Below are 27,581 nucleotides of genomic sequence, written 5' to 3' on the forward strand. Positions count from 1 at the left end.
CGCTATTATTAATTATTTGTTTGTTTGTTTTTTACACGTAAGTAGGTACTGACACTACCATAATTGAATATTATTCGTATATATCTATTATATGCAGTAGATAGGACGTATAGGTTATGTAAGAATGATATTAATTATTACGAACAGCAATTGGCTAATTGCGAAGTAGCCAAATTGTAATTGACGGAATTGTAGGTACTTTTCGCGTCTGCTGAGTGAACTAGTTCTATGTCTTATCGCGATTTTTATTAACAGTAAGTATTGTATACTTAATAATTTTTCCTTGACTCTTTTGAAACCGTCTTAATTAATCATGATTTGGTGATTGAAATTGAAATTTTAAACATTTTTGATGAAAGAAGATTATAAAACGTATTTTTTTTAATTGAAAATAGAACATAATTTACACAATAATTGAAATGTTCGACTTAAATTGAGTAGTTAGGAATAATAGTTATATAAGAAAGTAACTTAATGACTAAATGAGTAGGTACACTGTTTAACATTTAAGTTTATTTGTAATATCCGAAAACAGTGAAAATATAAAGCCACGTGCTAACAAAAAAAGACTAAGTATTTTAATTAATTATTTTGGCAGATAGGTAATATATTATTAAAAAAACTTGATAGCACGTTTCACGTAATTTTTGCTTGATATTTGAATTATACATGATTAATAATCAACAGACGTTTTTATATGTCACCCCCTACTACGCTCTGATTATTTAGTGCTCATCAATGAGTTTTCAATGTATATTTTGTAATTTATCCCTCCTTACCTTTATGACTATTGGATAACTCGAGATTGTACAAAATCTTGCAAGGTTTACTCAAAATTAGTGTTTGTAAATATAATAGAAAAGCTGCTATGTTATGAAAAGCTGGACAGTATCCAATTTGAAGCCTAGTGTAGAAAAATAATAAATATGATGGTAAAAGAAATTAAATTAGAGAAAAGTAATTTACATCTTTATTGATGTCACTTCGGATATACCTACCTAGTATTTTCTTTTAGTTTACAGAGTTTTTTTTTGCTTTGAAGCAATAGTAAAAATAGTTCACGCTCGGTTTGTATTTAAGACCAAAATAAAAACCACTTTAATGGAAAATGTGTGTCGTGACAAATCAACCGCCGCGTTGTAAAAATAAAAATAAAGTCAAACAATCAGTTCGGTTACCACTAATGCGATGACATCGCCAGCCAAACTATATTTGCAAGGACGGCAATAAACAACAGAGATGGGGAAAGAAGCTCAACTATGCAAAATAAAATAAAATTACGACTCGCGGAGTTGTAAAAGAGAAGAATACTTTTAAAGACTGACAGTACGACAATTCGTTAATTTTCAAAATCCTTTTGTGACAAGGGTGCTGAACCACGGTACTGAATGGCGAATTATGATGGTAGTGCTAGTTATAGGTATTATTCAATTCTATTGATTAATTTCAAATGTAATGAAATACCTAACTGATCGCAATAAATCATTTTACTGTATTTTTAATTTAACGAATAAGACACAAGATTTGAGAATATGCGTGGAATCCAGAGGTTACACGTTCAAATCCTGTCGAGTGTCGTATCTTTACTAAAAAAGATTTTTTCTAGTGAGTATACCTATGCATGAGATGTTTTCAAATTATGTATGCTTAAACGGTTTGCCAAATTGCGTTCGAATGATGAGCAATAACTAGCACTACCATCGAAGTTTACAGTTGTATGTCACGTCCTGACTATACTGGGCCATGGTTGGTGAATATTCACATTAACCCTAACGGGTAAGGAGTAGCAAACCGATCTCGTGTAAGGAATAATCCGGGATAAACTTAAACACATGTCAAGAATACGTCATCCGTGGAATACTGACAACTGCTTTCGGCTTGTGCATTGATGCTCATTTAATATTGGTGTATTACAAACACTATTGCACGTGCGTAATGCGTGTTTCATTTTCGTAGGACACTCACACATTAAAAACTATGCATCAAAATGTAGTGTATTGAATCTTCCTTATCGGAATTCTATTTATTATTTTGTTCTGTGATAGCGAGCCATGTACTGTTTAGTGTTCTGCTAGTCACGCCACTGGTCGTGAATAATTAAAGTAATAATTCCTACTGACTCCGATGTGCATCTGACTGACGTAGTCGTATTATTATTGTCAGGGTGATGCATCATGGACGCAAAGTCACATTATTAAAATAAATTGCAAAACAAACAAAAAAAATGACATCACTTGATGTATTCGCCCTTGACACTGACATTGCACTGCTTTTTAAAAATAGGTACGTTGACCACGCCGGATTAACACACTAAACATACACCCACACACTGAAACGTTTCCCCATGCATACGAGTTCAAGTAGGCACTAGTTGACACTCATACCGCGAAAATAATACTTTATCAATTTTTCGGCAGAGGTATCGAACTGGCGCTCCGCGAAAGAAAATATATTATTTTTAACATATAAACTTACGAAAATGTGCTAAAGGTAAAACACATTCCAAATGAATCAAGAACAAAAGAAAATTAGTTTGATAAGTTAGTTTCAAATTATCGAATTGTTATAATGTAATACAAGTAGGGATTCCAATCCCGGGATCCCGGGATCCCGAGCTATTTTCGATACCTATGAATCCCGGGATTGATAAACATAATCCCGGGATTTCGGGATTGATTTTTTTTATCAATTTGTATGGAAAATAAAATAAAATCGAAAATATAACAGAAAAAATACTTTTAATAAAAAATAACTAGGTACATTAGAAATAAACTGAGTTTGAATGAAGTTTGATTTATACCCATGTGTAGGTAGGTAGCCGATTCATTTTATTTTTTCACATAAATTATTAAAAATGAGAAAGATTGGAAAAAAACAATGCTTCGCACTTTTAACAAAGTAATTCCACCATGATGATTTCATATTTGGCTGACTAATTAGATTTATGAAGCGGAAAGGCCATACGTACGCCATGATTATTTGCTTTACTATTTTAAATCTCGCTAATCCATTCATTATGTCCTTACTATCAGAAACAGCAATCTCATATTTAATTCACATTATTATTTATATTACAATATTATTTACTCAATTAAACTTGTGTATTTCCAAGATTGAACGTATACAATATTAACAATAAATGTCTTAAATAGAATGAATTATACTAGATTTATTTTTGATCGATTTTATCAATGTTATGTGTAAATATAAAAATTTTATATAAACAATGGAAAAAAATGCCAATCCCGGGATCAGAATTTTGGCTCGGGATTGGATTCCCTAAATACAAGTTATCCACACTCGACGAGATTCCTATTGAGGTCTTAGGAAATTTCCCATTGCAAGTTTATTTGATGTAAGAATCACACTATTGCTTTGAAATTTATTTGTCAGACTCACACTAAGATAATCATTAGTATTACAATCCTAAAATAAGTTGTTTATATTATAATGATTATTGAACTGTTACCAAATCGCAAATAATAGTAAACATAAATAGTAATTTGAAAAGATCTCATGCATATACACACTAGAAAAAATCAGGATTTTTCTAGTGTGTATAAGCATGAGATCTTTTCAAATTATGTATGTTCAATATAATATAGAATGTTACATTCTCAAATCTTGTGTCGTATTCGTTGAATAAAAGATAGTTTATTAAATAATATATGTTATTAAGACGATACATCAGTGAAACGGCAAATAATTTTCAACTATATGCGCGACGAAATTTTGGACTCGCTGGGATTCGGAGAACGAACGTCGAGATGTGAATACGTCAATTTGTTTCATGATGGCGACGAAGGTATCAATTCTTAAATCGTGTAAAGATGACTAAAAACGTTACCCATTTACTTGAAAAAGAAAACATGTCAATGAATATATTATTATTGTTACTAATAGAACAATAAACAGAACATTAAATGGACGCATGTTGGATTTATATGACAAATTATATTTCGTTCGGCATGCGTCATTTCCACCCGCGACCCGCAATCCGCGCATCGCCTAGCCACGATCTTTTTAGACCTATCAACTGAGGTATAGCCTTAATATATATTGTATGTCCCATATTAATATTAATTTAGTGATGTGTATTAAATGTCTGTGAGGACCAAATGTCGTTTTTTTAACGCGTGCGTGCTACCTGTGATCCTGTATGGCTGTGAGACATGGCATCTTACTAAGCTTCAAGAGTCTCGGCTTTTGAGCTTTGAGAATCGATGTCTCCGCCGCATCTTAGGGGTACATTGGTACGACCGCGTTACAAACACCCGAGTTCGTGAGGAGACACAACAGCCTTCGGTGATTGAAGTTAACACAAAGAGACGCTTTACGTGGCTGGGACACGTATTCCGGATGCCGCCAAAGAGTGCAGCACTTCTGTGGCACTGTGGGGCATAGCCTCAAGGGTTCCGTCGCCGTGGCCGGCCCTCCCTCACCCTGCAGCGGTGCTAAAAAAGCGACCTACGTGCTGCAGGTCTGACATGGCGGGAGGCGCAGGAGTTGGCGATGAACCGAGGGAAGTGTCGCCAACTTGTGCTTGCCCTATGCCCCAATGTTGGGACGTGACAGGGTGAAAGAAAGAAGAAGAAGTATTCAATTGATATAATTGTAAAGTTGTGCAAGTTGTTTTGGTTTGTTTAATCTACCTACGTAAAAGGGTTTAATATAATATGTACCTAACTTTATAAATACGCATTTCTATTATAAACATGCCTATACATATAAAAAATATTGAGTAGCCAGTAGGGAACTCCTTTTGGAAAATAGTGTTTTATTTTAAACTGAAAAAAATCATAGACACAAAACGGACATAAACCGAGCATTAAACTCAAATACGTTGTGACACAATTATATTTGTGTTTGTAATATTGTAAGCAAGTATATTATGTGTGACGTCAACCTTGACCTTCGTTATTTCAGAGACACATTGTCAAGTTTAAAAATAATACGCGAAAATTCGAGTCCACTCGGGTTCAGTCGGGTTTTACACAAATTTAATAATACCAGCAATTCCCGCACATTGTGCTTTGATTTGCAGAATTGTGAAAAATTGGCAGCATTTCATGATTATACATACTACCTACTACCTATATCATATTTTACCGACCATTCATTTTTGACCGTGCGAACATATTTCTATACAAAATAACAAATCTAAAGATTAAAAAAAAATGATTTTGCAGTCAATAGATATTTCACTTTTACTAAATTAATTCAGGAAAGTCAATCCTCAAAAAAGAAAGTAATATGTAAGTACCTACCTAGATGTATAAGAATTTGATATTTTTAAGGGGAATAGGTATATTATATTATACTTATTCACACATTTTAACAAGCTGTTTTCAACAAACTCTGACAACATTTAAAAAGACAGTCACGATGGAAATGGATGGTTTTCTCAAATCAACGACGAGACATAAGTACTATTAAAATATGATCAATTTGCGCATGGAAAGATATAGTTTACACTTGTCAATAGATTATTACAACACTACTTGAAATTGAATACTATTAAGTATGTACTTATCAAAAGACATTTTGCATTCACAAACGGATTAATTTATTTCAAAGATATTTTGACACACTAATAATATTATTTAAAAATTAATTATTTATTTTTTTCTGTTATTGAAATAAATATAATATACATAATAAGAATATTTGTGTAATTATTTTAATCTGCACAGTTGCAACTTTTTTCATTGTGTAGATTTTCTACAATATAATACAATTATGATTATTTAAAATTTATGTCGATGGAGGCAAATAATCCATTCACAAAATCCCACGATCAAATTACTATTCGCAAATTTTGCACACATTCTCTACTTGATATTGAAAATAAAATATATTGTGTTATTTAGTTTAGGTGTACCACGTAGTTATATTCTATTGACTGGTCAAATCTCATCCATTTCCAATGTGAAACCACCCTGAAAACTTACCAGTGCTTAGTGAAAGCAGTGTTTTAAAAAAGTGACATGATTTTGGTATCATTACAAACTATTTTAGGTGATTTTATTTATTTATTTGGTGAAATTATATTTAACGAAGTAAAAAGTGTTATATAAATGTTTAGGATTTGTTATCGTGAATTTTGACTAAGGCAAAGTGCGATTAATTCCTACCATTATGCCTGTTCCTTTAGGACCTTTAGGTCGTCCTTCATAGGCTATACTTTTATCAAAACTAAACATTTCAGTTCTACATCATAATAATATTTCGCGATTTAGTGAGAAAAATTGTATGATTTCAAGAAATCAATAGCACGTTTGCAATTTATTGCAATCCTCGAGGTATTTGGGTCTACACGAGGCAAAAAATATCTATGACATAAGCAACCAAAATGTCTATAAACCAGCTGACGCGCGATCAATTAGCCGCATGATTGTACTTGTAACTACTTATTTTTTGCGTTGCATTTTGTGACATTGCCACAAATGGTGCCAATTTATTTCTGACACTAGGCCAGACTCGCACGAGGCTTTTTCCATCTGGAACAATATTTTCCTTGATAGCTATTGGGTGTAACACGTTCCGGTCTCGAAGGAAGAAGTAAGAAATTATTTAGTAATATTCTTTTCGGTATTTAGTTTCCACCACTAGTATCCACCACTAGCTTGTATCCCTCGTGAACCATCCCTATTTTTCCAATGTTTCCCCGCATAATCGTTTCAGGTCATTTATGTTCTGCGGTCTGTCTGTAAGACAATTTTGCTGGGGTACCCCGTCAGGTGAGGATCTTTGGTGTCCTGCCATCTTGAATTCATTAAAACACCCATCGGAAGCTTTGCACCTTAACTAGGTTGTTCAGCAAATATACCATCTTGACATGCATTACGAGGAGTTATTAAATGACAATAATGCACATTGATTAATTTGTCTGTATTTATATTAGGCACAGTGCGAGTTTTATAAGAAATGGTTGTAGGAAATTCAAGGAAGAAAGTTGTAAGATAAACAAGTGACGGCTTAGCTAAGGCTTAGATCTTAGATGATCAGCAATATGGACAATATGGTAATACTACTTTAGGGGTAGGGGCAACCAATAGGTGTATGTCACGGGAAAATAAAATAGTAGACACGAAAGGTTAATCAATGTGTTACAAATTACGGAAAGTTGTATATGATAGATATAGTGATAAACAGAATTCTTCTGTAGGTACAGATGCATAATTATTATAACCAAATTACTTGCGAAACTATTACGCGTGACAGCTCAACGCGCCATTGCATGAGCCACGGTGCCATTTTAAAATGAGGAAATAAAATGTGTCAATTTGATAAATTCCGGTTCATTGATCAAAAATAATTAACACTAAATGATACTATGTAGTAATTATTTACACCAGTTCAATGAACTTTAGTGGCAAAATCGATATTAAATATAGATCGATAGCTGAGTAATTAAATTTAAATAATGCGTAATGGACTCGTTACGTAAACATCGATAAGAAATGATTAGGTATTATGAATAATTTTAATGAATGTAATTTTAACAAGCTAATTTAATAACAACTTTATAAATACATAACGCGCTCAAATATGTCTTATGAGGAAGCAAAAAATCTACACGACACTATTTTCACTAAGCAATGAAACAAAATATAATTCTTTTGAATGACAGATATATTTCCGTGATTATGTATATATACAAATATTTAACGTGTTTTAAAGCCATGTCCGAAATAATGCATGCGTCCAAAAATCTTCGAAATAAAAGCGAGAATGTTGATACCTTATAATTATATCGTAACTATTTATCTAGTAAGTTAATTTTTTGATTCACTTAGAAATTAGATGGCGATGGCTGATACATAAATAAAAATTGAATGGATATTAATTGTACCAGCACGAAAATAATGATGAAAATAGCGAAAGACGAAAAGTCGTATTATTATGGTATCGTACATTTTAACGACTTACGTCTGTGTCGCCGGTGGGTTGTGGAACATTTAGTTTATTGGGTACCTAGGCCTTAATATTTACCTTTGGTTGGGCCAATGATATTGGCTGTCGTTCCTTATTTCCCCACCTATCTCCTCAAATCCTTATTTATTATTGTAAAACAGACACTTGCAGGCTTGTTACAGCTTTACCGTCGTTAATTGACATTTGTGAATTGTTCGTAGACCGGTGTGCGTATGCCATTAGAGTGATTCGTCCATCGTGTACCCTTTAGACATTACAAGCAGTTACTTCATGACAGCCGACGCGCCTAGGCTTGTTAAAGCTATCGCGCTCTAACTGATACGGTACGATACGAACGATGCCGCGATAACGACATAGTGACTCAAAATGCATCTGTTTGGCCTTCGTTGCGCTAAATATGATACGTTTAAAGCGAAAGTCGCGTCCTGAACTTATCATCATTCATCCCAAACCCAAGTGAAACTCTAAGAGTGACATTCCGAAAATACCGAACCACCAACTCTTAACATAAAAAGTCATTATCTGGCATCCTGTCAACCCCCCCCCCCCCTCAGATCCGTAATCCACCAACCAGCATCTTCAAATTACAGTCCACTGCTAAAAAACGCGACCAACCTTTATAAAAATGCATGTGGTAAAATTCCTAGTTGCATTGAATGCCTAAACGAAAAGTGAGGCAACTGTGAAATATACAGCATGTAAACGTCTCGCGACATTTGACAGGGAATTTATGACCTCGATATAAACAGTCGTGATGATGATATAAGTAAGATTAAATCGTGTAACTTCCACAGGATTGGACTTCCCTCGACAATATATTTTTGCTGTTACATAAAACGAAACAGCGCGGTTTCGAACCGTCGTGATACACGGTCAGTTAGGTACCACAATGATTCTCGATTTAATTGTGAAGATCACTAGTTTTAATTCGAATTTTGAAATTTTAAAATTTACTTGAAAACTGTAAACAATATAATAAATAACTTTTTAACGAAGACTCGGAACATTGTATTCAAATCCAGTTTAATTAGTTAACTTTTCAGTCTGTATTTTCTCGATGGCAAAGTTATCGTGGAAAGTGGAGGCGTAGCACCATATTTTTAAACAGGGAAGACGTAGAGGAGAATAAATTCGAATTCACAGCAATAGTTAATAAAAGACGACAGGTAAACACAACAGCGAGGCATCAGTGCGGTACCTACTAAATCCATAATTAGCGTTTTTATGCGTTTTAATAATATAACTTGATAAACACGTGTTTACGCATTGTATTAATTTAACACTTATTCCATGCCACATGGCATTCCCAACCTTATTTCTGCCAAGCCCCACTTCAACGCTTCGAAAATCTCCATGCCCCTCCTCAAAATTTGATAGTTACATAACTAATTCTGAAATAATGAGTTGCTTCAAATAAAAATGCACATAGGCAATACATACTATTTTAAATTTAATTTTCGTAAATACATATGCTATATTCCGTTACATGTACAACTCAAAATTAGTGCGATCCTTGTGCTATGCTTCCTCTTCAAATGATTTTCAAGAATTCCGCGAATTTCAAGAATTGCCCCCCAAAACATTCAAATTTCCCCCTTACGACTATCGGATGATTCGGCGCTGGCACAACTGGGCGCTGCGCAATCGAATGTAAATAAATAGACGTTCGTTAATTTTATTATAGGTACGTACTTTTAAAATATATACTTACTTAATACTTATATATTATTTAATACTTGGTGAGATTTAATTAAATAGGCACACGTAAATAATGATTTAATTGTGCATATGTTTAAGTTCCACTGAGAAGAGGGTTAATTTATTTTTATATGAAGCGTCAAGCATAATAATTCTCAATCCGCAATAAAAAAAAATTATGTCAAGAGTAAAATCAATTAAAACTACTAAGTAGTCGATAGAAACTTGTTAAACATCCTCGTCTACTTTGTGTACCTATCAAATCATAACGAACGTCTATTTATTTTATTAATGAACGTTATTTCATTCGACAGTGCGGCGTCTACATGTCCTGGCGTAAAGTTGTCCCAGTGCCATATCGCGTCAGTAATTGATATAAAATTATATTATTCTTGAATGAATTAGATGTTATTCTTGCTTTGAGTAGGTGTGATTCTGATTAATCTATATGACAATAGTATAAGTACAAATTTTTGATAAAAAGGGTGAAACCTTGTAAGTAGGTAGGTAGTGTTCTAAGATAGTCTCTATATTTTATTGGTGACTATTATTTGAACAATGTTCCCAAAAGAACGTTTTAGTGACCTATTTCTCCCTTTAAATTACCGGTAAACATCTCAAGATCTCGACGCGATCGTACATCATCATCTCGATGAATAATGGTGCGATGCAAGTGGGATCGATGCAATTTATGTTCTCACGAATGGATGAACGTTTGTTTGAATTGAGATGTTTGTTTTTCACGAGAAGATGGCTTCATCAGTGCGGTCATTTCGTGATCTGCTTTATTCATTCCAACTTATCCGTGATATCGCGATCGAGGTTCAAGCTTTGAAACATAAGAAGCATAAACTATCACATAATAAACGGTTACGCCAATATAAGATAATGTTACGTACATAAATATTTTAATATTGAATGTTCACGTTTAACTTGATGATTTAATTTTAAATCGATGATTGGGTAGAGATTACTTTACATTTTTATATTACATACTACATTTTAGTTACGTAGTAGGTACTCATTAAAAAACCTACAAATAAATTTCCAATACGTAATTTATGTATAGTATCCTCCACGTAACTTTGCAATTGTACACAGTGACAAGATTTCTGTGTAATAAGCACTAGTGTATTATTAAATGCCAGGCGCCTGATTGGCTGATTTTATCAATTAACTAAAAAAAAAATATTCCAAATTGCAAGGTTACGTGGAGGGTGGTCTACCTTGTGTTGTATTCTCAGCGGCGATTTTGTTTGACGCAAATTACGCAATCGATTCATGAGAAAATTTAAAAGGGGGCCTCGAAACAGTTCAAACCAGTTACACAATTATACCAAAATTTCAAAAACCTGTGTATTTTTCACAAATTTAATAGGTATATTACTCAAAGCATAACTAAATTCCTGCAACTGGGCCATATAATATTATAACCACTCAAATTATGTGTATGGATTTGTACACAGAAAAATCATCCATTTATAATTATTATTATTGTATCATAACTGCCATCATCAATACAAAATATTTTTATATATGGGTAGGAGTAGGTACATCAATATGTTTATTAGGTAGGTACGTTGGTAATTGGAATATTTATTTATTTATTTATTTAAGAATACAAAACATTTTGGACATAACAAATCTAAATTCAAGACGTACACAACATGAGATTAACATTATAAGTCAAACATTACCCTCACAAGAGAGAAGAGAATATAGAAAAAAAAAATATATAATAACAATAATAATAATAAAAAAAAATCAAAACATACCTAAGTACAATTTAATACAGAAAAATATAATTTTTGAGAACGAAAAACATACAATTTTATCCCATAAAAATACAGTTTCAAAAACAAAATGCAAAGTACCTACATCATTGAAAATGTATATGTCTTTAGGGAGCGCATTTACTAATCTTGCACCCCACCCTTCATCAACAGAAATCATAAATTTAGTAAGGCACACGGTTCCAAACCGCATACGATTTCAGTCTATGGATAGCCTCTAAGTAGGTATCTAAAATCCAAAAGGCATGCCAGCGCTTGGTAATGGTTAAGTACGTACAACTGTTGAAAGTTCACGGAGGAAATAACCTTATAAGTAACCTGAACATGTGATGTATCAAGAGAACTGAGAACTGAAGACCGGGAGTACGTAATCAAGTTAGTATCTTCAAATTAGTTGAATCCCCGCAGACCAGCGTAGACGAGGAGTAGCTTGGGAGAGCTAGTGTTTTTTTTATAGTTTTTAGTACATTGTGAATTATTATGACTTGTTGTTTGTTATAATGCAGGTGTTACCACACGTATTCTGTCTAAATACTCTAAAAAATCCATCTAAATCAGTTACTCAGCAATAATGAACAACTTGATAATGTCCCTAGGGACTGCAATACCGGTTTTAAAAATCATACAATACCGATATATTCGGTATTGAAAGTGGAAACAAAATGTATTAATTAACATAAAAGGCTTAACAGGAGTATAATATTTTTGTCGGGTTACGTGATGTCTTGTTTACTTCCGTGGCGGTTCATCGTCATCGCTGATTTTACACCAGAGAGACGCAGGTTCGATTACTGCTGGATTACTGCTGGATGGAAAAAAGATTTGTTCTATTGATTACATATTTTCTCAGAAGTGTTTTCAAATTATGTATGCAATTCTAATTGATTTGAGTTTTGTAGTATTCCATTTGAGTCACTTTTTTCGACCCGGGTATCTATCGGGTATTGTATTAAATTGGTATATAAACAATAATTAACGCTATTAGTAGTCAGTGTGTATTCGCCATTGCTGAGACCGCACTGCATGAAGATGCGGGAAGGCAAAGCCCGGGTCCCAAAAATGATAATATATTAAAAAAAAAAAAATACTTACATACAAATAGATAGAAGTGGAAGTCGACTATACAAGGGTCCTTGGAACATGTGAATTATGTGCCGGTGATATCATTAATAATGTTACACTGAGGAATGACCAGGATCGCAAGAAATAGAGACATATCCAAAATATACAGAAGTGTAATGAATAGGTAATTTATTAATTAACAAAATATGTTCTTCGACAATATGGTCTTGACTAAGTGTATTTAATTTAAATCAAAGAACTAATATGGAATTGAATGATAAGCATTTTAGCTTGAAATAATAATTAATACTTTCATTGCACTTTGATGAGTCATCTGTAAATCGTTCAACAAGCCTGGAGATGTCTGAGGAGTTCCGACTAGATAAGCAACACCTGTAGCTCTGGGTCCAAACTTTAAATTCGATTAGGCGAGCATACAGTAGTGCAACTTCGTGATGTAGCAAAGCGTAGTTTACCTTAGGGACCCAGTTCAGTATGTGCATTCCGCTAAAGGCAAATTTTCCACCAACTAAAATAATATATAGGTATTATTTGTAGTGATGAATATGAGAATAGAGTAATGTCATGATCGTATTATTGTTAAGAATAAATAATTACAAGATAAAAAGAACTTTTTATATACAACTTTTTCAAATTTTCTGTTGAATTATTATGCTCAATATGCTCAAACTTGTACTTGATATGAAGTAAATAAAAAACAAACAAACAAACAAATATAGAATACTGAAATGTCATTTTGATTCCCATAGTAACGCACGTATATATTAATAATTTCGTTGCTAGGACCACCCCCTTAGCAACCGATAATAGTGGATTGGATTTCGGATTTTTCTGAAATAACTTTTCATACAAAACAGAATTAACTGAAAATGAATTCAATTCTGCTTAAAGATGGCTAAAAGTATTAATAGAATGTATTGGCATCGTGTTCAGATATATTCTAAAAGTTTCAAGTGTCTAGCTAGTCGGGAAGTTAGTTAAAAATCGATTGCAAGATTTGTACTGGACAAACAACCAACGGACAAACAAGAATACGAGCTAATAAAAACGTTGTAAAAATAGAGATGTCTGCAATAAAGTTAATTCAGTCAGACTTGCATACTAAAAGACTGTATTGGTTTTGTTTGGAAATAGGATTGGTAAGGAATTATCACTTTCGGTACAAGAGAATACATACAGAGTACAGTGAGTGTGTATAGCAGAAGACATGTTTGTCTATACTGTATGCAGTATGCAAATATTTTCTCATCCAAGAATCCAAGTACACGTCATTATGATTGCAAAAAACCAGCGCAAATTTTAACCAACCAACCATCTGTCGGAATGAGGCAGTGGCTAAGGGCGGAAGTAGGATGTGGAGATCTGACATAAATACTTTGTAAACCATACTTATTTGTTTTCGTTGAATAAAGAATACAAACTAGAGACGTGGATGGCTGGTTTTTAAAATTCAATTAAACCCTTTTTAAGCCGAACCATAATAGTTAACGTAGGCTGTGGAGGTCATACAAAAATTGTGCACACTTTTTCAGTCATACTTATTTGTTTTCATATTACAAATCAAACCATAATAGATAAAAAAATATTCTTTTATCTATAAAATATCTAAAATTATGTATGATTTAAACTTAATGGCATGTTTATATATTTTATAGATAGTGTATATTTTTGTGTATTATCTATTATGGCTTGGTTTACACAGGGTTTAATTGTTTTTTGATTAATACCTAAGTATGACTGATAAAGTTTAATGAGCACTGTTTATGTCCGATTTCCAAAGCTTATCTCCAACCACTGGCACTGCCTCTGGAAGGAGGTAAGATAAATTTAATATACTATACAGGTCTGATGAATGTGTAATTAATATACATGCATTATGTAGTTACGCTAAGTATCGCGCGATAAGTTTTTTCACCACTTTCGGTTTAATTCGAGATATCCAGAATAAACTGAATATGTTCAATAAACTATTTTTTTTATTCAACGAATAATTCACAAGATTTAAGAAAGTAATATTCTTTATTGAACATTGGTAAAGCACATTCGCCGGAATGCGATTACTGCAGGTTCGTGTCCTATCCCGCCGACAGTTTATTTTCATGATTTTTTCGAATAGGGATGTTTCTGACGTGTTAAAAATTATGTATATTGAATAATATGTCACTTATCACTAGTTCATATAAATATCAGTTTCAATTACAGACCCGATAATTTAACAGTTTTCAAAGGTATCGATAGTTTCTCGCGTTGTAATAATTACCTACGGATGTAATAAAAATCGATTCCCACTTTTCGTGGTACTTTGTAGATATAACTCTCGATGTGTATTGAGTCTTCGCCAATGGTATAGGTATATAAGTAGACTTATATATTGTAATCACACATATAGTACACCATTATGAGCGTTGTGTTATTATTATAATTTACAATTTACATCGTTCAATTCTCTCGGTGTAATCCACAATTTTCTTCTCGAACGCATCTGGGAAAACCGAAGGAAGCGTCGAATCGTGTTCGGTGCTGCAGCAGCGAAGTTAGTTGAGAAGCGGGCGATTAATTCGTAAACGAATACCCCGAGGATCAAGAGGGAATATTCGAATTTTGATAAGGGAACTGAACTTGGAAAAAGTAATTAAGTTATATAGTATTTATTAAAACGTTAGAAATTTTCATAAAACTCGATAAAAAACACAATTAAAAGGTATGCAGTTTGTTGAAGAATTTTTACAATGTTTATCCGGAATACAATAGTGCGAAGTTAATGAAAATCACAAAACAATAGTAATTATATTTTTTTTCTTTCATTTATTTTGTTAACTGTCAGTTCATGGTGGAACTGCATTGTATTGTTGTTTTTATTTAATAAAACGCAAATAAACTCTGTTTTAATTTGTATTACAAGACAGTAAGTTTTGCCGTACTGGCTTCTTTAATTTCTATTATTTTGTTAACTGTCAATTCATGGTGGAACTGCATTGTCTTGTTGTTTTTATTTAATAAAACGCAATGAGTTGAAAATGTCCCTCTGAGGCGGACGAAACCGGTCCTAATCTAATGATTAAAAGTGGAATAAGTACTACAAAAAAAAAGCGTTTTATTAAATAAAAACAACAATTATAAATTACATTGAAAGTTTGAGAATGCTTAGGTGTTTTGGTAATAGATTTACCGGTGTATTAATGTGCAGTGTTCCCAAAAGTCATATTTTCTAAGTAGATAGGTATACGTTCAATACATTATCAAGAAGATAATAATTAATGAAATTATGTCGTTTTTTTATGTAACTAGAAATTAGATTGATGAAACACGTAAATGATTTTAATTTGCTTCGACTATTTACATGACGTTGTATGGGAAAATATTACATAATATTACGCGTGGTTTTTTTCAGATGTCTAGGAATAGGCTATAGAAAGAAAAAAGAAAATAAATATTATCGGAGGAAGTATTGACATTGAAAGATGTTGAACACGAGACGTTTTTTTAGGTTCACCCTAACAACAATAAAAAAAATCGAATATCCGTTATACCCCGTTTGCATCCATGCATGGCTTTACTGTTGACAGTACGTATTATCGTTGCTATAACAAAAATGAACGTGTAAATTTCAAAATTGCATGCAAGTATCAAAAAAGTTCAGAAGCTTCTGAATTGTCACGCGACAATTGAACTGTGCAATATATGCGTTTGCGCAGTAGAAAGATACCTGCCGGTAAAAAGACGAACTATACCACGCATACTCATTTTGAGGTTAACCGATTTTCATGACCTGTCAAATAGTACCCTAAAAAGACAACATCGCGTCTCATTTACTCTTGAATAATGAGATTGGCGATGAGTCTAAACACGTTATTATCGCTATAGTTTAAAATATACATTGTTGGTGCAAGTAAATCCATGCAGGTGTACAGGCGCTAGTACAAACAACAAATAATGTCAATTGACGGTGGAGTGGTATGTAGGACGAGATTGCTCGCAGGACCAAACTGGCATGGAGAGCATTTGGGAGTTTGAATAGTACGAGGGTGGGTCAATAAGTCCTTAGAAAAGCCGACAGGTGGCGCGACTAGTACTGTAAGCGGTTTGTTTTCATGCAGCGGCACTACCGATTCAGTATGCTGCGAAGTTTCAATCAGATTGGTCGGGTTGTTGTGTGTTTCTCGTACATTTAAAAAAAAAATTGCTTGTGGAAAATGGAAAAATGGAAAATGGAGAAAATTGAGTTTAGAGCTGTTATTAAACATTTTAATATAAAAGGGTTAACAGCAAAGGAAATAAAAAATGAGTTGGATTTAGTTCACGGCATATCTGCTCCTTCACTTGCAACTATTTATAACTGGTTAAATGAATTTAAACGTGGTCGTACATCAACAAAGGATGAACCACGCTCAGGACGTCCTGTAGAGGTGACTACACCAGAAATGATCAATAAAATCCACGATATGGTGTTAAGTGACCGAAGATTAAAGTTGAGTGAGATATTTGAGGTTACAGGGATCTCAAAAGGTAGCGTCATTTCTATTTTACATGACAAATTGGGCATGAAAAATATTTCTGCAAGATGGGTGCCGCGTTTGCTCACAGTCGACAATAAACGCAATAGGGTGGTGGCCTCTAAAGCCCTGTTGTCGCTCATGCAACGCAATCCGGATGAATTTTTTCGTCGCTTTGTGACTGTAGATGAAACATGGATACACCACTATACTCCCGAGACGAAAGAACAGTCAAAGCAGTGGATTGCGAAGGCAAACCATGTCCAAAGAAGGCGAAACCCGTAAAATCAGCTGGTAAGGTTATGGCTACTGTATTTTGGGATGCACGTGAAATTATTTTCGTTGACTATTTGGAAAAAGGAAAAACAATAACAGGGGATTATTATGCATCTTTCTTGGACCAGCTAACAAACAAAATTGAAGAAAAACGGCCTCATTTAAACAGGAAAAAAATCCTCTTTCATCAGGACAATGCCCGTGTTCACACATGTTTACGATCAATGGCTAAAATTGAAGAATTGAAGTTCGAATTGGTCGATCACCCACCGTATTTGCCAGATTTAGCCCCCAGTGACTTTTTCCTTTTCCCAAACTTAAAAAAATGGCTAAGTGGACAACGTTTTTTTTCAAATGAAGAAGTCATCGATCGGACAAATGCTTATTTTGAGGACCTTCCGAAAACTTATTTTTCTGACGGTTTAAAAAAAATTGAGAAACGTCTAACCAAGTGTATTGAGCTCCAAGAAGATTATGTTGAGAAATAAAAAAAAAATACAAAAATAAAAATAAAAACTGTTTTAATGCTTTTTTCTAAGGAATTTTTGACCCACCCTCGTATCTTCAAAGGTGACTTCACATTGTATCTTTACCGTAAAGTATTAAACCTACCAGTGGTCGCGTATGCGTGCATCCAGCAGTGGATCGACCATAGCTGATGATGATGATGACTTATAGTCTGTTAGTTGTTAAGAAAAAAATACTAAACTGTTATAAAACGCAAGACTAGGACATTGTTCGAGAAATCCACATTAGTAGTTTTTGGATTTCAGACGTTGTTTGGCCAACGATCTAGTCATTGCCAAAGTATAGGAATTTAAACGATCACACCACGGAACTAAGTAAATTAAATTTAAATGCTTAAGTACCTACATACATACATCCTTAATATTATGTGTCTACTTAAGAAGGGGGTAAAACTCCATGTTTATGCATGCACTTACCCGTCGAGCTAATTTATTATCCATGCAAAATCATAAAAGTACCGAGCTTCACTCAAGTTACTGAGTTATTTCAGAAACTGTACAAACAAATGAGACACGTCTTTGCAAAATGGCAGTTGTTCTTTATAGTTGTTTCCGAGTTGTAAAACAAAATGTGTGAAGAGCTAAAAAATGAACAAAAGGGTGACTGGCATGTTAGCCAGCGTGAAAGTCACCCCTAAGTCCATATAATAATGCAATGCAACGTTACAATTTGCTAAAACTCTCAGTGAAACTTTCCACGGACGCTGCTCATATTATATTTTAGCGCGTAGGTATTCTTGACACTGCAAGGGATGGTGCACCTACTTACTTATTTACTTCTGATGTGACCGTACATTTCTGAGATTTTCTTAACAATCTTTTAAAAAGACGAAATCCTTCTCTACTGGATAAAACCCAAAAATAAAAAATTCTCTTCCTTCTTTCACGTTTGTATACGGAGAATACAGAAATAAAAATAAATTTTCACTCTTTACATAGTTATTCAATGTCTAATAATTGTTAAAGACGAAATAAGGTAGATACGTTTAATATTTTGGTAGGTATAGGTACATTAATAATTTATTATATGTTAGAAGCCCCCTTTTAAATCTAATGACGATTTTATTGCGTCATTTGCGTTATAATATAAAACCCACCACTGACTGTAAGCTCCACCAATTTATGTAATTTTGTGAAAAATGGTTAAAGTAAAAAAATAGATGTACGAGTGTGAGACAAAAACTCATTCACACAACAGCATTTTGACAAGAATGCATGTTATACCCTTTTACGTTTACATGATTTAATCTTTGAAAGCAGTATGCAATAAATAATATGGAGGTATATTTTGTATTCAGCTTTTGGCCTGAAATTTTATAGTTGACTTACAATTGTAGTTATAGGATGACGAATTAATGTAATTTATGAAGCTAAAAAAATTCAACAAGTGACCTACATATTGTATGTGAAATTATGGCGCCCCTATTTGAAAGGTGGAACAAGTAAACTTTATCATTATTAATTTAAATAAAAGTCAAAGCGAAAAGTCGACACTCTTCTCGTTAAAATTAAAGACAGTGTCTGAAACTTTAGTGCATCTTTTAATTATACGCTAATATGCACGTTGAGAGCCACTGGTGGCAACATTATTTATTTATGGTTATATTCACGTGAACTGAGTAATATATTATATATCTGATAATAAAAAATAGTGATACATGTACCTATTTATTGTTTCTTTAAGCTTAAATATAAAATATATTATTTTAAAACTAATAATGGATTCACAACCACAATATTCCTATGTCTATAAGCCCAGTCGCATATGGAAACTGGGATATGGTCATAAATCAAAACTGGACGCAACATGCAATATTCTTCCGTACGCATAGACGAGGCCAAGTCAAAATTAATGACGAAGTGCGACATTTCAGGATTATACTGCGCTGCATGCCGGTTGAAATTTGTTGCATGCGACACCAGCTGTTTTTTTTTCAAACTAAAAGGTTGCAATCAGGCGGTGTGCGGCGGAAGGTAGGTAGGTACATTTAGTTACATGTGTTTAGTGAATGCCAACAAAATCACATCGACATATTCGACGTATTGCAGTCGGACGAGTCGAGATGTGCGGCTAACAGTTAAAATCACATTATAGGAAATGAAATTTAAAAAAACACAACTGCTTTGACATAAATATATACCTACTTATAAGTGGGTACCTTATAAGTGAGTACCCCTACAGTTGTATATGATTTTTATTATCCTTGGAAGTTTGACATAATATTGAATCATGTTTTGAGGTTTACACAATGTCTCGAGTGAAAATTAGTGTTTCTATCTCGATAGGTAACATAAACACTTCAAACAATATGTCAAAATAACTATAATACGAGTAAATATGTGATGTTATGCTATGCGTATCTAATTAGATATTATTTAAATTATGAAGCGTTTGAACGTTGGGTATTTACTGTCTAGTCTGATCAATAAATAATACGCGAATGAAATTAATTGAACCTACCTATATGTACAATTATTGTTCCAATCAAATTCCGAAAATAAACCAGTAACTGTGCCAGAGTAAATGCCGGTTCGGACCGGTCGAGTGATTTAGTAGAGTGGCGAGTGATTTAGTGAATTAGTAACTGAAAAGTGTCCGAACACAGTGCATTAGTGAGTGACGTGTCAAAATGAACAGAGTAACGGATATTTCAAAACAGACACCATTCGCGCGACACGAGAGTGCTGCCGCCTGTCAGATAAAATTGTAACTTCAAAAAGAATTCGAATGTCAATATACAAAAACGGTGTTGACGTAATTGAATCGATTTATGCTCCAAATTCCTATTGATGAATACTAATTTACATAGGATACCTATTATATTTTTGTGGTTTCATAAATTTTTGTACGCTTACCTATGTATTTTTGTAGTTTGTTTAGGTAATAAATAGGTACTTTATGCTCCATGGTCCTTACTGACTATACAAAATAAACGGAATGATAAATGAATACAACTTATAATTATTCTTATGAACACTAAGATAATATGTACCTACCTCTTTACCTATTCTCAATAACAACAAGTTTTCAGTGAAATATTGCCATTATTATTAATTATCAACGTATTAATCAACAAATTATCCACACTACCTACCGACATGACATAATATTCTTCATACTGAGAATACAAAATATACGGAATAATAAATTAATATAACTTATAAGATAATTTACCTATCCTCAATAACAACAAGTTTTCTGTGAAATATTGCCATTTATCTACGGATCTATCAACACACGTTCGCGACGGTTATCTTAATGTTTATCGCATTGAAGTATAATTATAAGTTATATTATTTCGAATAGTATCTTCGCTCCAATGCTGTGCCATTTCTACGGCAGTCGGCGACTAATGAACTCGTCTGTTCAGACTTGTTTCGTGGCTTGTTTAGTATTTAGTGAGAGGTGGTGGGGGTCGCTACTCGGCTGAAATAATAGAATAAAATGGATCGACTGGACTGACGATTTTACTAAACTACTGGACTAAATTTGTCTGTTCAGACACGTTTATTTACCAAATCACTCGCTACTCGACTAAATCACAGGAACAGTCCGAACAAGCCTTTAGTCAGAGATACATTTTGTGATTTTTAACTTTAATTTAACGATATGTTCTAAATAAAAGTATGAAAAGCTATATATTATTGTAATATAAATAAACGTACCTACATCATTTTCTTTCGTGATCTTGAACACAACCAACAGTATATACAGAAAAACTAAATTCATAAAAGAATACTTTACCGATTATAAATGTTGCTTGGGTTAAGTATTCTCAGGGTATACTCATCCATCATCACAAAGTGCACCAAGAAAGATCCACAAACCTGAAAAAAAATAGAAAATAAGATTTAAATTCTACATACATAGGTTACATTGGTTAAGTACAACATAAAATAAATAAAAAGTCTTTTAATTCATTCAAAATACTAAGTAAGGTAGCTTCATAAATTACTGATCGCTCTTCGCATATGAAGTGAATATGTCTATTGCATGGTTCAATATTAAAATAGTTTGATTTTTATACGTTAACGTTTCCCAAAATGTGATGTGATGAAAATGTGAAAACCAATTCTGCTTATAATAAAACCTTCACGTTTTGGATTTTTCATCTCGTGAGATTTATATCAGTATTAATATTCCGGTAGATTTCAAAGCACGTAAAAAATTTTACTTGGGTACCTACCTACATATAAGTCAATTATTATATTAATACAAACGTTTTCAACTTATTTAAATGCACATTTATCTACGTTGACAATTGCATGCGCCGATTACAAGCTTATAGAAACAACAAGTCGGTTATATCAACTGCGGGAAATTTTCGATGCACCCGTAAATAGCATTAATATTAAAGCATAGGTGCAAAACAAATTTGTTATAAAAATAAGAGATAGGTACTTAACCATTTTAAAAATCTCAGAAAAATGCATATTTTATAAAATCCTAGAAAAAAGCTAGAAAAGGTGGGACTGTAACTCCGGGTGAGAGCTCTATCCTTTAAGCTATCGATTCTTATATGATTCATGCGAATTGTTTATATATTTTTTATTTGTTTCTTTATTAAACACCACAACAGGCCGTGAAGCCCAACAATAGTGGTAAAACTACCAGGATTGAGGAATTTACATATTAGCCTATGTAAATATATCTTCACCACACTGGGAATCGAACCCAGAACTCCGTGATGGAAGGCCAGCGCCTCCATATGTAAGGTGATCGGTTTTGTAATTATTAATTGTGATTGTAAAATTATTAATTAAATTGGAACCGACGTCCGGCGTCAGCAGGGATTGCAATACCGAACGAATTTATATCAATACTGGTATTTCGGTGTTTCTGATTGAATACTATAAGTATCTACTTATTATAAAAAAGAAGTACCTATCAATATACAATTAAAATCTATTTAAAACACTATTTTATAGCGACCCAAAGTACCTATCCACATTTATTATGTTGACCTTTGCAAATATATATAGATCGGAATATTTAAGAACTGCTAATTTTTACAAATATTAGTCCAGGTAAAGAAAAATCTGTGGAAATCCACGTTTGTTGGCTGTAATACCAATGTTGGATCAATAGCTATAGAATAGTTGGAATTTTTGCCACGAATGTTTTCTTTTTCGAAATATGTTAATAATTCATCGCGATAATACTATACTTATATAAGTACATTTTGAGGGATTTTGTATTATTTTAATTTTAACTTTTGTTGGTTTCAGTCAATATATTTGCATTTTGGCAGTACAAAACTTATACACTAAATTTAATATGAGTACAACATAGGAAAGTAATGAAAAAATAACAATAAATCCAAGTTTGAAAAACATATAGGTACCTCTATGTTTTCTTAATACCGAAATTACCGATATTTTGGATTTTTAAAACCGGTATTTCGGTATCGATAAATAATTGAAATACCGGTAGGATTGCAATCCCTAGTTGTGAATAATGAATTATTAATCATTATTATTTTTTTTATTCAATACCGCACTTTCGATTTAAGTATTTAGCTTATTTATTATAACATAACAGATAAATAATTTAAAAAAATATATAAATTTATTGCACTTAGTGGATTTGAAAGTTATTAAATAAAAATAAAAAGAGCTATGAAGCTTTACATTTACATATTAAATTTTTATTTATTATTATAAGGCCTAAATAGATTATGACAAGATAATTGAGTCTATGAATAATGCACGCGTGTTCAACAAAACGAAAACAAAACCAAGAAAATATCATTACCAGCTATCCATCTCACAGTGTAACTACCCATATTTTATAATTTATTATTTATCTGAGACATTAATGGATGTTTCCCGTGAATTATTGTATCGTTAAAAATTAAATACCCACTCATTGTTTATCCATTTCAATAGACTGCACATTTGATGGGTGTTAAATTAATCGTTGCATTGTTTTCGGACAATTAAATTTACTCAGGTAATCAATAATTGATGCTGGCATGACCTGGGAAGACTGGCGAGTGACAGGGGTTCTTGGAGACGCCGTGTGGCATCCATAATATACTTTAACTGACGAGCGGATATGGTCAAAGAAGAAGAATAAAATCAAAAAATATTAGAAACCATTTTTCAGTTTTATTAAACCTTTTGAAAATAGCAAAAATGACCCATTTGGACAGACAGAGACGGAGAAAAAAGTGGACCAACAGCCAAAATGAATTTTGTAGTAAATTTAACAAGAGATTACTAAAACTACTACAACTTTTATATTATTTATGATTAATATTAATTAATTTAGGTACATGTTTTCAAACATTGCGAAGGTATTTAAACACTTCACTTTAACCTTATCTTTTTTTTTAAATATGTAGGTAAATTTTTAGGGCTTTAAAAAATATCTAAAACTAAAAAATAAAACATTTTTACCAGAATCACTTGGACAACAGCGGCGTCAAATTGGCGCCGATTGTCTCCAACGGGTTAAGCTAAAAGTCAATGCATACTGTAATAGAAGAAGTTCCACATATTTTAAGACGTCATATCGCCGTCATCAGTGCTTTGTTTTTAACTGCGACAATGCACCATATGGCGGGAGCAGTAGGTCAAGTATGAATATTTTTTTGAAAGTGGAATCCCACGAGTAGTGTAGGTATTTGACAAAAATATACTAATAATATTGTGAAAGCATAATATATCCGGTTCTACAATTGCACAAGTGTTAAACTGTTCTCATGACAAGCGTAGGTACTTGGGAAGTATTCATGTGCAAGACATGAAATTATTCGCCATCTTTTAAATCGTATCAATATTTTTAGTGATACCAGCGGGAAGATATTTGTCAAGCAAGGAATTCGCCTTAAATTATGTACGAAAAATGGAGATCAACATTGAAATGTCAAACTATACGATGCAGCACAACACAGGTTGTAGTGACCGTGACTTATGAAAAGATCCGATTGTTGCCGAAAGTAATCACCAGTAGATTATAAACTAATGATAGTATAAGGTTTTTTTTTTTGCGAAACTGGTTATAACAGTTTCTTTTTTCGAAATTGACGGAATCGCGCTAACATCAAAACTCTATTAAAACCACATGGTTTATAATATATTGTATTATAATTTTGACAGAGTAGATATTTATATATTAGACAACTTAATTAGAACTGTCAAATATTCAATTATTGCCAATATGACTTATAGTAGTATATAAAGCTTACACTTAATGTGCTTGTTATAAATCACTTAGTATATTATATACTCGTTTTCGTTCAGGGTTTATCAAGTATGAGTATCAAAATTTACGGATAAGTTTATAAAATATTATAATGAAATTATTGCCAATCTATGTGGTGAAAGTAGAAAAAAACCTCTGTAATGTGAGAAAGGAGTAGCTAAAGTTATTTTAATTTATAATACATGTGTTTCATTTAAATATTCCTAATTATCAAGAATAAAATAAAATACGTACGTAATAATTGTTATTACGAAAATTATGCATTTAATTTAACGCAAGAAAAATACTACTTTAAAATATACACTAAAATAATTACGAGTAGCAAATATTATGTAGATATCTTGACTGGTATAATTATACGTAGGTATGTACACGACTAGACGCTCCAAAACAATATTTGCAGTAAGTTCACTTGTGTAGCATAAATCCAGAAAAACAAAACAAAAAATATCCACCTATCCGAGCTTTGCGAAACCCTTTCAATCAGATCGCGCGAGTGTTAGCCGGAAGCGAAAAGAAAACCGCAAAGTGATTTCCCGGCTTAGCGAAAAGGTAGTTGAGTTATCACGTTACAAGTGCGGAGGATGTACTGCGACGTCCTACCTGCGGCGCCGGATATAAAAGGCGTCGGGATGCTGCCCTACGTCGCCTCTTCTCGCTCCACTATAATTTAACGACGCCCATAACTTTACTTTCTCTCAAGTAGTGTAAGTAGATACACATATAATACGAGTATATTATAATAGATCTTTTTTACAACTCAGATAATAATGTATTATAAGGTGTTGTTTAACTTTATTTAAAAAGAAAGTATGTTCGGCATAATATAAAATGTAATTTAAAAGAAATTAATTTTGTCCACAAATAACCAATTTATGGGGGGGGACGAACCTATCAAAAATGTCTAATCTCATTTCCTTATCAATTCTTATATGTAATATTAGATAAACATCAAATTATCTTACACTTTTTTGACCTATATACTATACACTTATACATTGAAGTTAATCCCTCCAAACCAAAACCCGCCCCGCACCACACTCGGTCTTAATCGAGCGTATCACGGGACCCTACAGTGGCGATGTGAAGCATACAGTATAGGTATACCGTCCGCCCTAAGGCACATTTTTAACAGCTGTTTATTAACTTAAAAATTGCGTTTGCATGATCGAAAGGCATTTATTCTTAAAAGGATGCTTCATTTTCTCACTCCAAATTGAAGGAAGTTTGACTGGTACAAAAATATGCCAGCATATCGGTTTGGAATCCCTGGGTTAACTAAGTCATTATGTCATAGCACTGGAGCCAAGACATACAGAAAATGTGAATCAGATCTAATATCCTGATTCAAACCAGTGAACCACGTATACACGTATTCGATCTGCTAGTCGAAGTATCGATAGTTTTTTACCGATAGGTACTTGGGTACTTTTCATTACCTATATTACCGGTACCAATACTTTTTCTTCCGATATGGCGGCCCTAAATACTTACTGGCTAAATTAGTCTGTAGGAAAATTATATCAAAAGAAGGAATTTATTTACCTACTGGTCTAGCCAATAATGGTCGCCCTCATCCCAACATTTCCCTCCTACCTATAATCCAAATTATTGTCGCAAGTCCAGGCGCAGCTCACTTACGGGTCATCAGTCGACCGTGATTAATAAACACTAGGTATTCGTAGACAACGATTGGGTCAACTTGCTACAGTGTGACCGTCGTCTAAGAAATAATTCAATTCGAGTCTCGTTACGAACTCAGTCAATAGCAAGCCGTTTTACCGGTACAGGGTATATCATCATTATTCATAAGTGTAACAGAGAGAGTGACAGTCAGAACTCAGAACCATCCACCTACTGAGACGTGAGTTCATCAAACGAGTATCCTTTCGAGTGTCATCATTAACCCGAAAACCCCAGTATACCTACCTTGCGAGTGATAAACAGAACCATTTGCATACTAGTGCGTGAGTGCATGACCCGTGGCCTCCTCCAGCTATAAAGACTAACAACATCGTCATTAGTGCCTGGATCGACTCCCGTTGAAACAGCCCTCACCCAGCATCTACATCCACAATCATCCCAAATTACAGTGCACTAAAAAGCGCCGTCATCTTGCATTAGCGAAAAGTATTCGAAAGCTCTTGATTGGCTGCTTGATTGGAGTGTATTCATTTTCACAGGCAATGCAAAATTGCAATGTGCTAGCTATACCTACATATTAATATTTCTATCAGTGCTGATAACCATAATATGCAAACATAATATTATATACGTATCGTATTAAAAGTATCTATTATACAATCGATAGGAAGATATAATTAATCTAATTGCCATTTAATACAGCTGCGTTCACGAGAAGCGAACAGTTTGAGAATCGGTAATTACTTCCGCATTTTTAGGTACAATAGAAAGACTATATGCGTCAATGGCCATGATACACGGCCATTCATTTATAGTAGTCGCTACCAGTGTTTCCAACTGTCATTCACAAAAATATGCCAGATAGGGTAAGAAAATAAGCTAGAAGATTCTACCGTCTATGGTAGAAGGGTCTAGCAAT

General features: G+C 33.3%; 1 protein-coding gene and 1 long non-coding RNA gene across 4 annotated transcripts in view; both read right to left on the minus strand.

Annotated features, from left to right (window-relative positions):
- The window catches only part of EcR (Ecdysone receptor), an 830,271-nt gene that overhangs the window by 636,364 nt on the left and 166,326 nt on the right, over positions 1–27,581 (minus strand). The gene's annotated exons all lie outside the window — the stretch shown is intronic.
- Positions 11,892–14,270, minus strand: LOC147064453 (uncharacterized). Its single transcript, XR_015071904.1, has 3 exons — positions 13,676–14,270; positions 12,233–13,621; positions 11,892–12,186 (listed from the first exon to the last, which is right to left on the minus strand). It is a non-coding gene; the product is annotated as an uncharacterized LOC147064453 (long non-coding RNA).

This window comes from Rhyacophila brunnea, unplaced genomic scaffold, assembly GCF_057557595.1.
Source record: "Rhyacophila brunnea isolate RB1 unplaced genomic scaffold, BYU_Rbru_1.0 scaffold_7, whole genome shotgun sequence".
Lineage (NCBI taxonomy): Eukaryota > Metazoa > Arthropoda > Insecta > Trichoptera > Rhyacophilidae > Rhyacophila > Rhyacophila brunnea.